Genomic DNA, 15,586 nt, shown 5'->3' on the forward strand with positions numbered 1-15,586 from the left:
ATGCTGCAGGGAGAGCTGTGTTTTCAGAGCTGCGTCGGTTAAACACATTAGAGCAGAGGCACCAGAATGTGTCCGCGTCACATGGAGATTAAAAAAAGTCAAGGCACTTCTCTCTTGGAGTAATCTGACCAAGAGTGAGTATAAGTTTGAATTCCTGGGCAAGAAACTGCTCTTGCCTGGACTGTTGCATAAACTGGACACAGAGAACCCTCAGAGAGAGGACTGCTGAACTTGCCTAAAGGTGAGATGATCTTTCGGGGTTTCTGATTCATGAAAGAGTCTGTGAGACATTCTGCAGGACACAGCAGATAGTGACTGAACTGTCTTTGAAATTTCCTGTTTCATGGAAATGTCTGCTGGATACTATGGGCCTGTAGGCCGAAGATGGATGCCCCAACGGTACAGAGGAACTTTGGGTGACTGTCCAGGCAGAGAGATGTTTCTGTCATTTCTAGAGTTTGGAAGTTGCTTATTTCTTGTTTGCTTAGGTAATATTATATCCTTCTGGAGTCTTTGATGGAGTTGAAGAATGGTTAGTTATAGTTTTCCATTATTATGATAAAGATAAAATAGATTTAAATACTGTAACTATAATTCTTGCTTGATAACTGTTTTGTTATATGTAATTTTGCTATGTTAAAGTTAATGCCTTCCTTTTTGTTTAAACAGAAAAAGGGGAAATGATGGAGGAGGGTCATCTGTCTATGTGTTATTTTCATTGGTTAATAAAGAAACTGCCTAGGTCCTTTGATAGGACAGAAAATTAGGTAGGTGGAGTAACAGAACAGGATGCTGGATAGAAGGCAGACGCCTCAGGCAGTCACCATAGCTCTCCTCTCCAAGATGGATGCAGGTTAGAATCTTCCCAGTAAGCCACCACCTCCTGGTGCTACACACATTAATAGAAATGGGTTAATCAAGATGTGAGAGTTAGCCAATAAGAGGCTAGAGCAAATGGGCCAGGCAGTGTTTAAATGAATACAATTTGTGTGTTGTTATTTCAGGGCATAAGCTAGCCAGGTGGCTGGGAGCCGGGTGGCAGGAAGCAGCCCACCAGTCCTTCTACACAAATAAAAGACCTTAGCCAATTATATGAAGATGATAGACATCCTTAGGAGAAAAGGACTAAATCCCTTAAAGAAATCTAAGAAAACACAAACAAATGGTTGAAGGAAATGAATACAACTTCTCAAGACCCAAGAATGCAAATAAAATCAATAAAACACACACTGACTGAATTCTGGATGGGAAAAAAAATAGGAATTCTAATAGGAACTACAGAGACAAGCTTCTCTGTAAGAGATGGAAGAAAGAATCTCAGGTGTTCAAGATATGATAAAAGAAATGCATACATGGTGTTGGAGCCCACAATTATTATACAGTAAATGTGCAGCTGACAGATTCCTAGACAGACCCACAGTGTACAGTTTATGGGGGACCTAATTGCAGAGCTTTGGGAACACTTGTCTCTTGGATGGTCTTTGTCAATTCTGTAGAAACTTTGTGAAGCCATGACTCTTCTCCCCTTCAAAATAGGATTCATTCCCAATATACCTCAGCAGTGTAACTGCCTCCTGTATGGGCAATGGAATACCTTTCATGAGGCCTGAGAGCAATAACATTCTCTCTTTGTTCTAATAATCAAATAAACATAAAAATCACCCCCCCCACACACACAATTAGCTTTGCTAATAGACCGTGTAGGAATTTCAGAAAAGTAGGAAGACAGTGTGCCCACCCTTACCAACAAACAGGAGATTGGGGTGAGGGGAGTGGTGAGTCCAGGGTTCAGGGACCTCTAGTAATCTTATCTAATGGTTTGGAATGTCAGGTATTTCCCCTTGGATGCTAGCCTTTCCTGGATGGTGTCACCTTTTCCTGAAGTGCTGCTTTCTGGTTTTACTTGTTTTTTTTTTTTTATTCTGAAATACATGTTGATATCATTGTTTTTGCCTATGAAATTTTTTAACTATGTCTGCAAAAACTAAAAACCTGGTGGAGATAGCCCTTCTCTCTGCTTCTTCACCTAAAGTATATAAAGGACATGCAGAGGTAACGTGCATGAGTTAGCTTATTTTGTTTTTACCCTCAAACCCTAATAGTCAGATTTTTGACTGCTATAGCAAATATTTCTGAACCCCAAAATAAACTTCGATAACATGGGTCAAAGAAAATGTTAATTTAAAAATCTCCTGGCACAAGACATTCAGGAAATCTGGGACTCCATGAAAAAACCAACCCCAAAAATAACAGAAATAGAAGAAGGAGAAGAATCTCAGCTCAAAGGCCTCGTTCATGATAAAAGTCTTGGAGAGATTAGGGATAAAAGGGACATACCTACACATAATAAAGGCAATCTACAGCAAAACTATAGCCAGCATAAAGTTAAATGGAGAGAAGATCAAAGAAATTCTACTAAAATCAGACTGTCTGCTTTCCATATCTATTCAATATAGTACTTGAAGTTTCAGCTAGAGCAATAAGACAGCTGTAAGAAATCAAAGAAATACAAATTGGAAAGAAAGAAGTCAAGCATTGTTATTTACAGATGATAGTATTTATTAGTGACCCTAAAAACTCTACCAGGGAACTCCTACAGTTGGTAAACACTTTCAGCAAAGTAGCTAAATACAGGATTAACTAAAAAAAAAAATCAGTAGCCCTCTTATATAAAAATAACAAATAGACTGAGAAAGAAATCAAAGAAACACTACCTCTAGCAATATAAAATATCTTTGGGTAATGCTAACCAGGCAAGTGAAAGACTTGTATGATAAAAACTTCATGTCTTTAAAGACAGAAATGGAAGAAGATATCAGAAGATATCCCATGCTCAGGGATCAGTAAGATTAAAATAGCAAAAATGGCCATTTTACCAAAAGCAATGTAATTCAATGCAATACCCTTCAAAATACCAAAACAATTCTTTCAGAGCTTGAAAGGACAATTCTCAATTTCATAAAGGCTCTGGGGGTCTGTCTTCTCCATCAGCTATATGGTCTCTCATTGGCACCTACTCTATCTGCTTGGAATTCCTGCCTTACCTTATTTTGCACTGCAATAGTAGCTTCCTTGTTAACCAGTGGTATTGACAGCATACAGAGGGGAATCCCACATCAACTCCCCTTTTATGTCTGAATAAAAAGGAAGGTTTTAACTTTAACATAGACAAAACAGTTATCAAGCAAGAATTATAGTTACAATATTTAATCCATTTATATTTGGCAAATTAAGGTAAATACTCTATCATTTATCTTATTTTTGTGAGTCTAAAGTTTTATATCTAATCTATCTTTTATAATTATAAACTGTCTTTCTTCAACTCCATCAAAGACTCCAGAAAGATATAATATTAGCCGGGCAGTGGTGGCATACACCTTTAATCCCAGCACTCGGGAGGCAGAGGCAGGTGGATCTCTGAGTTCAAGGCCAGCCTGGTCTACAAGAGCTAGTTGCAGGACAGGCTTTCTAGAAACTACATGGAAACCCTGTCTCAAAAAACCAAAAAAAAATAAATAAATAGAAAGATATAATATTACCTATGTAATATTGTAAGCAACTTCGAAAGCTCTGGAATTGACAGAGACATATTGCTGCCTGGATAGTCACCCAAAGATCTTCTGTATCATTGTGGCACCCACCTTCAGCCTACCAGCCCATAATATCTGGCAGACTTTTTCATGAAGCAGGAAGTTTCAAAGACAGTTCCACCTATGTTGGCAGTTTGTCAGTCACTTTTTTTGTGTCCTGAGGAATGTCTGGCAGGACATTTCATGAAGCAGGAACCTCGAAGGACCATTTCACCTTTAGGCAAGTTCAGCAGTCATTTTTCTGTGGGCCCTGCATGTCCAGTTCACATAGCATAACATCAAGCAGTCCAGCCAAGAGCAGTTTCTTCCCCAAATGGCTAACAAACTCCATAAGGAGCCTCTTTGATGTCCTTTATCCTCTTGAAGTAATTAGTACTGCCAGGAACAGATGTCTCATTATCATGAAAAGTCCTAAGTTTTAAAAACATTTTAAATGCCATATTCTATAAGTCTTTGAAAGCTTTGAAGAATAACTATCCATCTGAAATATATCTCTGTACATCTAGAAAACCTGACTACAAGCTTGACTATTATAGATGATTATCTATTAACCTGTATTTCTTAGTTATACATTACATTTTTAAATGAGCTGCACAAACAAAATACCTTAATCAAGAGCAGAAATATACATATAACAAAATTAAATTTGTATCAATGAACCAAGATCCAGACCAATGCAAAGTATCCATCTCTATAACATATCCCCCTCTAAATATAAATAAACATTTATAAACAATATTTGGGAGTTTAGACATAGTTCTCTCCAAGCTGCTTTTTTGTTGGACAAAGTAATTTGGGGGTTTGCAAGAGACCTTTCAGGTCCATCAAACCATATTAGCCTAGAAGGAATGCACAGGTTCCCATCTTCTGTGGAAATAAAAGCAGAACCTCTTTTTCAAAGCAACATATCTTTAGACCCAAATTTTGAAGTCAAGATACCTTTAAAGTATATATGTTAGTTTAGCTTAGCAGCCTGTACAATGAAATGTCTCTCTGTAGTTAGTCATTCACAGTCAAAAAATTTAAAGAAAACACAATAATCTATATAATCTAGACTCTCTGTGTATAGTCCATCTTTATGTGGCTTACCTTTCTTTTCTCCTTTAATCTATGACTGTATTGTGTCTCTTCAAAGACTTTGTTTTATTTTTTAAAAAAACCTTTTACTTCTTTTTTTACAACTATTTCTTTGCTCTCTCAAGCCTATGTACATTTATCCAACACCATGACCCATTTAGAGGTATTTTTCATCTAGATTTTTCTTTATTGTGTGTGTATCTGTAATCATTTTTTGATCAGGAGCAACCCCCCTCTTTTTAAATGCTAAGCAGGCATGGTTAGGATCAACTCCACCCAGTCCAATATGGCAGAGGTATGTCCCTGCCTCTGAGAGCCATGCATGCCACCCTGGCTCCAGGGTCACAGCAGGTCTATGTCATCCTTAAGTAATTTGTAATATACTGCTCACAGTCCATTTAAGTGCTTGGCCTCCTTAAAGAGCCAGAGCTGTTTGCAACTAGCATGAACCAGGAAGCCCTCCCCTAAAGAAGCCATGCAACCTTCACTGAGTCAGGAATACCTCTCTTAAAGGAGCATGGCACCCTTGCATGCCACCAGCAAACAGAACCCACCTTCCACCCTCCAAAATGCAGATACCAAGAAGTTGTGCTAAACTTTATTCTTTTGTGTCTAGAGTTTCTTTTCAAGCTCTCTAGGGTTTTTATGTGGAATTAGCTGGCACATGTTTGTGCGCCAATTTCCACCAACATGTGGACATAGAGCTGGCAGACATATCTCTAAATCTTGATTCCCATGGTTGTTGTTTGGATATGGAGTTCCTCTACCAATAAAAAGGCTCATGTGTTAAAGGCTTGGGCTTTGGCCAGTGGCATTATTGAAACATGATTAGATCATGAGAGAGTTAACTTCATCTCTGGATTATTAGGAGGTAGAGTCTGGCTGGAGGAAGTAGGTCCCTGGGAGCCTGACCTTGAAGGTTCTATCTTGCCCTGACCCTTTCCTGTCTGTCTTACTGTCTGCTGCCGGCCTTCAGGAAGTGAGCATCTCAGCCCACCCATTCCTTTCCACCAGGACATTCTGCCCCACCACAGCCTATAAACACAAACCCAGTCAACCTTGAACAGAAACCTCTACAGCTACACAAGAAGACACATCTTCCCTCTTTTTAAATGGCTTCTCTCAGATATTTGCCAAAGTGTTGGAATACTGGCATACCAAGTTAGCACCCAGAAAACAAGGCATCTTTTAAGGTTTCTTGGACCCTTAGGGTGAGCTGGGTCTTTGTCTCAGGGAACCTGGAAAGGCCTGATGTTGAGTGTACTATTTCTGTTTACTGGTCAAGCTTGCTGAGCCTGTCCAACTTTTCTGATTGGTTTTATAAGTACAGTGAGAGTACACAGTTGAGTTTATGGTATCTCATGTGTCCTGACTGTAAGATGTCCTGATATAGTAATGCATGACTAATCCTGTCGGGAGGCCCCACTGGTCAGATGTTGCAGCCACAATAGCTGAACAGCTCTCCCCAGGCCGGCACAATGTGGAGGATGCCCCCATACTCCCCAGCCACCAGCAGGGGCTTCCTGTTCTCTGCCTAGCCTTATCTGGAGGATATCTCTAGGCCCAGATGACTGATTTAATCTCAAGGATGACCTTTGACACTGTTCCTTGCAAATGCTCTTCTCCTGCTGCTGACATGGTAATTAAGTAACATGTTCTGGCTATTTTCAAAGGGTCATGCTGCCACTAATCCAGGTATATGATAGGAGTGAGCCATCTAATGCAAATTAGGGTTTGCCCCAGCTACCACTTCAATCCTATATATCCCCTATACCCTGGAATAAAGTTGAGCTGTCTCCCTGAAGTCGTCTCCTAGAAAGCTATTTTATGTTCACAGGCCACCCAAGGCTCTCTGTCATCGTTTCTGCCCTCTCATGAACTGGTGGCCAATGAACCACAAGGAAAAAGGAACCCCACATAATCTTGACACACAAGATGTGGAGACAGGAGGGTCACAAATTGGGGACCAGTCTAAAGGACATACCGAAACCCTGTCTGGAAAAACCAAATGGTGAGGATGTTGCTCAGATTTAGGGCCATTTGTTTAGTATCCACAAGGCACTGGGTTTGGCCCTCATGAGTCCCCAGTCCAAGAGGCATCTTCTCAGTACCCCAGGCCACCCAGCATACGTTACAGACACACACAGGTTCACCAGGCCCGTCAGCTTCAAATGTCCCAAAGGCAGTGACAGGGATTGTTGAAGAAGCTTCTAAAACCTGTTGCTACAAAGGGCATCACCAAAACTGCCTTCATCCTTAACTGCCACTTGGCCTGAGACACTTAGGTCTTGTCCCATTGCCTCACAGAAGCAGCATCTAGGCTCTGTGAGACTTCTCGACTTTTGCTCTATTTGTCCCTCAATTTTTATGTTTTTTTTTTTCCAGAGAAGGGTCTTTTCTCAGTTACTTTTCTATTCCTGTGATAAGACACCAGACAAAGGCAAGGTATCTCAGAAAGAGTTTGCCTGGGACTTAGGATTTCAATGGGTTAGAATTCATGACCATCATGGCAAGGAGTGTGGCAGCAGGCAGATGGGCCTGGAGCAGTAGCTGAGAGTTTATACCCCAATCCACAAGCACAAGGCAGAGAGAACTATTTGGGAAAGCTATGGCCTTTGACACCTCAAGTCCCACCCCCAGTGACACATCTCATCTGATATGGATACACCTCTAATCCTGTTTACCAACTGGGTACCAAGTAGGCAATGATAGGAGCCTATAAGGGCCATTCTCATTCGGACCCCACCACACTCTGCTCTTCAATCCTCAAGTTTCCTTCTCTGAGAATGGCATTGTTTCAACAGTTTTGTTTTCAGCAATGCTCCTTCTCTGAAACTTCTTCAACAATTTTGTTTTCAGCAATGCCAGTGGCAGTTTTATTTTAAGTGAAGACAAATCTTTTAAAGAAGCCTTTTAAAAAACTTTTACTTATTCTACATGTATTTGTGTGAATGCATGCTACCTGTCTGTGTGCCTGAGTAGGCCAGAAGACTGTGTCAGACCTCCAGAAGAGCAGCAAGTGCTCTCAACTATTGAGCAGTATCCCTCCTTGTTCAACGCCCCGCCTCCTCCATTCCTTCCCTCTAAAACAGATCTTTGGGATCTGAAAGTGGCCTGGACCAAGGGTATGGCATACCCTCTTCCCATTCACACTGTCTATATTGGCCTCTAGACACATGACCATTCTGGGGATTTCCCTGTATGGCCAGAGACGTCAACATCTCAGTCAGTTCATCATCCCCTCCCCAGGGGCAGTGGTGGGTTCCCTTGGAGACTGGCTCCCTGTACCAAACTGGGGAGCAAGTGGCTTCTATTGCTTGTTATCTCTGTGCCTTCAGCAAAGGTAGATCCAAAGCTGGTGGATCCGTCACCCTGGGAACGGTGCACAAATGTTTTGCCGTTGGAGCTCCTTAAGGCTCTTGCCTTTGGCGAATCCCATGCCCCTGGAAGGACCCGTGGAAGTGACGCTGCAGACCCACACGCCGATCCTAGGAAAGTCACGGGGTTCAGGCCGCTCTCACTTTTGCTCTGCTTATTCTTACGGGGATTCTCACTTTTGCTTTGTCAGTTGCTATTGTGGCTGAGTTTACTGGGAAAAAAAGCTGATAAGTTTTAAAAGTTTCTGCAAAGAAATGAATGATTCTTGCTTACTTAACTATCCTAAAAAAGACATAACTATATTCCAAAGAACTTCAGAACTTGGGAGACAGTTTCTTAATTAGAAGCTTAAAGGAACACACAAGGAAACGAAAGGATAAGAAAGGTCAGATCTCTTTCTGGCGCCAGGATGTGAAAGGTTAGATTTTTTTTTTCAGATAAAACTCCCAGTTCCTTTGGAAGTAAAAGTACATGTAGAACCTGCCAGGAACAATAGAACCTTGGTCCCAACAGTTAAAAAGTTAGGTAATCATTAACATTTTGAGAATTTATAAATAGGATTACAGCTGCGGTCCACATAAAAAGTGCTCTACAGATTATTTAGAAATTGACTTACACCAGAAAATAATATCCTAGGTATGGCATCATACACTCAGCTGATCAAAGAGGTAAAAGTATCACATTGTTAATCATCAGGCTTGGGTCTGTCTGCCTGCCTGTCTGTCTGTCTGTCTCTCTCAACCGCATGTTTGCTACTGGCTAGGGCACACAGTATGAATAAGATGTGACTGGGTGGATATAATCATTTGGCTTGCAATATAAAATTTCCTGATATGGGGCAAAGGACAGTGACACAAGGGAGTGGGGAAGAGGGAAAGAAACTAAAAGAGGTAAATGTTAATGGCGCCTGAAAAATGATCGAAGAGAAATGTATTGAAACTGCTCATGCTTGAATGCATTAGAACTTGTATAAACAAAAGCATCTTCAGTTATTTGATGCCGTCTGTTTAAAAGAGAAGCAGTGGACAGACTCTTCCATCTTCACCTCCATCCTGCGGCTCAGAACCACACCGGAGCTGGTCTCCAGCACAAAGTGAAGGCAGGTGTCCTCATGCACATTGCTCTGGGCCCAAGGAAGGGGCCGATGCTTCTTAACAAAAGCAGCTTTAATTTTCTGTTTCAGATTTAGTTTCCCAGAGAAGTGATTTCTTGAGTCCCCTACTGGGTAAGATGCTATTTGGTCACGATTTTTAACATCCGACTGGTTTTGTTTTCTTTCACAGGGCTTATTGCCACAGCAATCAAATTGTTGGGGTGGCTCTCCTCATCCTCTGTGGGTTGTGAGCTGTATTCTTTGTGATTGCCTTTCCAGTGCCCCTAGAGCTATTGGTAAAGAGTGTGTTCAGCAAATATTGTGATCACATCAGAAGGCAGAGTCACAACACAGCTATTTTACCTGTCTGAAGGGGTTTTTATTTGTAATTCTGGGAGTTGCCAGAACCCCATTATTATCAAGTAGAACATGTGTTTCTGTTACCCAGAGTCCTTCCAGGAATAACAAGCCGCAGACATAGGGGTAAAAGCATTTAACAGGTCGGGCATGGAGGTGCACACTTTTAATCCCACCACCCAGGAGTCAGAGGCAGGCAGATCTCTGAGTTTCAGGCCAGCCTAGCCTACATACCAAGTTCCAGGACAGCCAGGACTACATAGAGAAATCCTGTCTCAAAGCAGAAAAGTATTTACCAGAGCAGGCTAAACCAGATGTGTGTATGTTTATGTATATAACATAATATATAATAAAGAATATATGTTGCAGAACAGACAGAGACACATGGTGGATAAATTCTGAGAGAAAGAGAGAGAGAGAGAGAGAGAGAGAGAGAGAGAGAGAGAGAGAGAGACTTAATACGTACCATGTGAATGCAGCTGCCTGAGAAGGCTGTTGGATTCCCTGGAAGTAGAGTTACAGGCAGTTGTGAGCTGCCTGATGTGGGTGCTGGGAACTGAATCTGTACCCTTGAAAGAGCAGCGAGCACCCTAACCACTGATCATCTCTCAAACCCGTCATCTCACCATCTTATAAAGACATGAATGTTACAGCACCAGCTGTCTTTTCTTGAGGTTAGCCACTTGGGTTAGGTACTTCATTAGGAACTCGGCCTTACATGTTCCTATAACATCACAAGTCACTGGGAGGAGGTTCAGGGTCTGGTCGTTAATAGGATATAATTTGGACTTTTTTGGTGTCTGCATTCCTCTCCTTATCCTTCACTAGCTGTTTCAGGACTGAGAAGGAGGGTCAGAGAGCTCTAGTTGGCATTGCTCATCTGTCATAGGATTTTAGAACAATTCAGAATAAAAACCTGGATTGTATTTTGGAGAGTAAAGTTCGTGGTTATTGTCAGAGAAGCCACTGACTGAGCAGGGAGGGGCTTATGTGAACACACAGGAGGAACCATCAAGGCTATTACCTGAGGCTGGATTTCGGAAGATGGGCTATTGTAAGCAAATCTGGGAAACCACATAAGACATATGTTACATATGGTTTGTAACTAAGGGTGCTATACCAAAACCATGAAGGTTTGTGTGATGTTAAATTGCGAGCATCACCCCAGTCCCTGGCATCCATCCCAGCCCACTAGCCTGGGAGTTGTGTTGGTCTGGACTCCAAATCCTAGCATGCCAGGTCCTGACTCCTCCCCGAGGAGAGTCAGGATCACTCCCACAGGGTATTTAAGTGGGTGCCCAGAGGAGGAACACATGGCCCTGGGTTTTGCATGTGCTCCCCAGTTTTTTGTCTCGCCTGCCATGCTCTCTGCCACCAGAGAATGCTGCATTTATTAAAACATGGGCATTTTAATTCAGTTTAATTTGGTTTGATTGGATTTCTGATATGGGAAGGTCTTCTGCTTTAATAAAGAAACTGCCTTGGCCAGCCCTTAGGTGGGTGGAGTAGACAGAGCAGGAAGAAGGAAGTGAGGTAGATGGCTCAGTCAGATGCCACGCCTCTCCTAAGTGAGATAGACCGCCATGCCTCTCCTCAGGGAGAGAGATGCAATGAAGCTCCTGCCCAAGATGGACGTACGCTAGAATCTTTCCTGTTAAGACACCGCTCGTGGTGTTACACAGATTATTAGATATGGGTTAGTCAAGATGTGAGTAAGAGGCTGAAACTAAGGGCCAGGCAGTGTTTAAAAGAATACAATTTGTGTGTTGTTATTTCGGGTAAAGCTAGTCGGGTGCCACGGGAGCAGGGCAGGAATGCAGCCCGCCGCTCATCACTACAGAATGGTGCCCACGTGGATAACCGAATCCGCAGAAAGCTTGAGAAAGCTTGGGAAAGAATAGAGTAAAGCTCTATTTTTCGGGTCTGGCAAGCAAGCGCTCTCATCTAAGAGAGGCTTCCTGACTCAGCTTCAGCTGCAAAACCCTGCAGCTCATTAAGAGGTCCTGCCACAAAACACTTAAACGGTGTTGATGAAAAGCTGAATGCATGCTTTTCAGTTTTCAGCTGTAGCAGGAAAAAAGTTGTGCTGTTTTAAAATGCTGGCTTTCTGGGCCATCCTGCCAGGGCAAACTCTGACTCTTTCAAGCAAGCAGTCCTGACTATGGAGCTTTTGATTGTTTAACACTGTTGCAGCTTGCTTGCTGGCAGGGACCTTGAACCGCCACAGAGTTGTGGTGATAAACATGGGTACAGCTGGTACCTTTGCCATGAAGCTGGAAAGCTAAGGAATGGGCTGGATCTAGCTGTCAAAGCCACGGCTCTAGTCCTACCCATATTGCTCAGTAATTTAAAGGCTCATATGGTCAGAAAAAGAGAGATAGAGTAAAGAAAGATTCAAAAACAAAGAAAACCTCTAAATGATTTACACTGTGTTAAAAATATATGCATGATAAAGGTTAAAGTTCTTAAAAGTAAAAAAAAAAAAGGAAGCAGTTGTGTGTGGTAGTACACACCTTTAATCCCAACACTTGAGAGGCAAAGGTAGATTGACCTCCGTGATTTCAAGGGGCAGAAGTGGATTGACCTCTGTGACTTCAAGGTGTGGTGCATACACCTTTAATCTGAATGCCTGGGAGGCAGAGACAGACAGATCTCTGTGAGTTCAAGGTGTGGTAGCATACACCTTTAATCCCAGCACTTGGGAAGCAGAGACAGTGGATCTCTGTGAGTTCAAGGACAGCCTGGTCTAAAGAGTTATTCCAGGACAAAGAACGTGCAGAGAACGTGTCTCAAAAAGTAAAAGTAAAAATAAAAGAAGTAGAGGTTAAAATAAAGCCGCACAAAGATGGAAAATATACAGAGAATCTTGATGCTGTATACTATTATGCTCTCTTTGAATTGTTTGAATGCTGAGGAAGGAGCAACAGCTGCTAAAAGATATTTGTTTACAAATGCTGCTGAACTATTCCAGAATAGATATTTTGAAAATACCTTGACTTTAAAATTTGGATCTATGGACATGATGCTTTGGAAAGGAGTTTCTTTTGTTTTTACAGAAAATGAGACCTTGTGGATTGCTTCTATCCCAATATGGTATGATAGACCACGCCCTCCTGAAAAGTTGCTGTGAACACCTTCAGAAAATTACTTCACCCAACTGATGACTGAGATGAACCTGGCACACAGGTTACAACATGAAAGATCTGATTAACAGCGTCCCCATTCAGCAGGAAGAAGTTTGGAGAGAAATAACTGCGCCCATATTCCCAAATATTGTTTGTAAATGTTCTTTTACATTTAAAGGGGGATATGATATAGATATGAATAATTTGCATTGTTATGGATTTTAAGGTCAATTTTGCTATAAGTATATGTATTTCTGATCTTGATTAAGGTATTGTGATTGTGTAGTTCATTTTAAAAATGTTATGTATAATTAAGAAATATAGGTTGTTAATGGATAATCATTGATAATAGTAAAGCTTATAGTCATGGTAGTTAGATTTTCTAGATATATAGAGATAGATATATTTCAGTTAGATAGGCATACTTCATATCTTCCAAAGACTACAGAATATGGCATTTTAAATGTTTTAATAACTTAGATTTTTCATGACGAGACATGTCTGCTCCTGGCAGCACCAATCTACTTCAAGAGGAAGATGGGCATTGAAGAGGCTCCTTATGGAGTTTGATAGCCATTTGGGCAAGAAACTGCTCTTGCCTGGACTATTGCATAAACTGGACACAGAGAACCCTCAGAGAGAGGACCGCTGAACTTGCCTGGAGATGAGATGATCTTTCGGGGTTCCTGATTCAAGAAAGAGTCTGTGAGACATTCTACAGGACACAGCAGATAGTGACTGAACTGCCTTTGAAATTTCCTGCTTCATGGAAAAGTCTGCTGGATACTTTGGGCCTGAAGGCCGAAGATGGTTGCCCCAACAGCACAAAAGAACTTTGGGTGACTGTCCAGGTAGCAAGATGTCTCTGTGATTTCTAGAGTTTTGGAAGTAGCTTACTTCTTATTCACCTAGGTAATATTATATCCATCTGGAGTCTTTGATAGAGTTGAAGAATAGATAGTTATAGTTGTTTTCCTTTGTTATGATAAAAGATAAAATAGATATAAATATTGTAACTGTAATTCTTACTTGATAACTGTTTTGTTATATGTAATTCTGCTGTTAAAGTTAAAGCCTTTTTTGTTTAAACAGAAAAAGGGGAAATGATATGGGAAGGTCTTCTGCTTTAATAAAGAAACTGCCTTGGCCAGCCCTTAGGTGGGTGGAGTAGACAGAGCAGGAAGAAGGAAGTGAGGTAGATGGCTCAGTCAGATGCCACGCCTCTCCTAAGTGAGATAGACCGCCATGCCTCTCCTCAGGGAGAGAGATGCAATGAAGCTCCTGCCCAAGATGGACTTACGCTAAAATCTTTCCTGTTAAGACACCGCTCGTGGTGTTACACAGATTATTAGATATGGGTTAGTCAAGATGTGAGTAAGAGGCTGAAACTAAGGGCCAGGCAGTGTTTAAAAGAATACAATTTGTGCAATGTTATTTTGGGGCATAAGCTAGCCGATGGCCGAGAGCAGGGCAGCGGGAAGCCGCCCGCGCAGCTCCACACTACAGATTTCTGTGTGCTGGTGGAGAGGATTTTTCTTAACAGTTTGGATGTAAAGAATTTCAGAGTCTCTTCCTAAATTATATGCTAAACAAGAATTAGTGGTCTCCCAGTGGGGAGAAAAGCCACTTCTTTACCCTTAGGGACTCCTGAGGGTTGGCTTCCTTTATCTTTTGCCTTCACATTCCACCAAAGTGTGACCTTAACCAGGATCCTTCAGTAGCCAATGGAAAATAAGGCTTTGCACCAGGAATCAAAGGAACTCCTTGCTGTGGTGGGTGACTGTGACCTAAGTCACACCCAAGAGGCTTTCAGGTTTCACAGGAGGCTGATTCAGTGGACATCAGTCAACCATTATACGTTATAAAGAGTAAGAGAGGTCGAGGGAGGCAAGGAAAGAGTTTTCTGCCTGGGCCACCAAGATATTATGCAGGGATGGACAAGCTAGAGGTGCAAGGATAGGGTCTTAGCTGGACCAGAGCCAATCTAAAACAGACTGAATAAGGAATAGTTGCTGTGGGAGAGACAGGGACATAATGGAAGAGTTATCAAGGGAGGAGGAGAAAGAATGGGAGTTACACCTATGGTGATTAGAATAAGAATTCAAATGAAATAAATTCAAAATTCAAATTGAGAATTCAAAATTTGTGAGCCCACAGGCTCATATATTTGAGTGCTTAGTCACCAGGGAAAAGAACTGTTTGATAGGATTAGAAGGACTAAGATGTTGGAGAAAGTGTGTTACTAGGGGTGGGCTTTGAGGTTTCAAAAGATCTCTCTCTCTCTCTCTCTCTCTCTCTCTCTCTCTCTCTCTCTCTGTTTCCCTCCCTCCCTCCCTCACCCTCTCCCCCTCCCTCCCTCCCTCTCTTCCTCCCTCCCTCTCTCCCTCCCCCCCTCTCTCTCTGCCTGTAGATCAGGATGTAGCTCTCAGCTACTGTTCCAGCACCATGCCTATTTGAATGCTGCCTTGATGACAATGGACTAATCAGAAATAGCAAACAAGCTCCCAATTAAATGCTTTTTCTTCTAAGAGTTGCCTTGGTCATGGTGTATCTTCACAGCAATAGAACTCTGAACTCTGACTAAGACAGTGCCTGAGAGGGAATGGTCATTCTTTCATGACAGTTACAGGAAGATGGGAAGTTACCATTGTGTGAGTCGTATGTCTGGCTAAGAAATAAATTTGTTTGTTAGTAAGTCTTACAATGCCAGTTTTTTATTTGTTTGTTTGAGACTGGACATTTGGCTTAAGGCACCAGGAGTCATTAGGAATTAGTTTTTTAACATTTTGATATTTGTATAAACATAAAGTCATGAGGATTAGGCTCTACGTAGGCTGTTTGCTAAATTGCTGCCTTTAATTTTTGGCATTTTTTAAAATCTCTACACTGAGTACTTATATTCATAAATTCATAGCCTTAGTTTCCCTAATTATAAAGAAATTAGGAACTGTACCTGATGAAGAAAT

This window comes from Arvicola amphibius, chromosome 1 (genome assembly GCF_903992535.2).
Source record: "Arvicola amphibius chromosome 1, mArvAmp1.2, whole genome shotgun sequence".
In the NCBI taxonomy this organism is placed as follows: Eukaryota; Metazoa; Chordata; class Mammalia; order Rodentia; family Cricetidae; genus Arvicola; species Arvicola amphibius.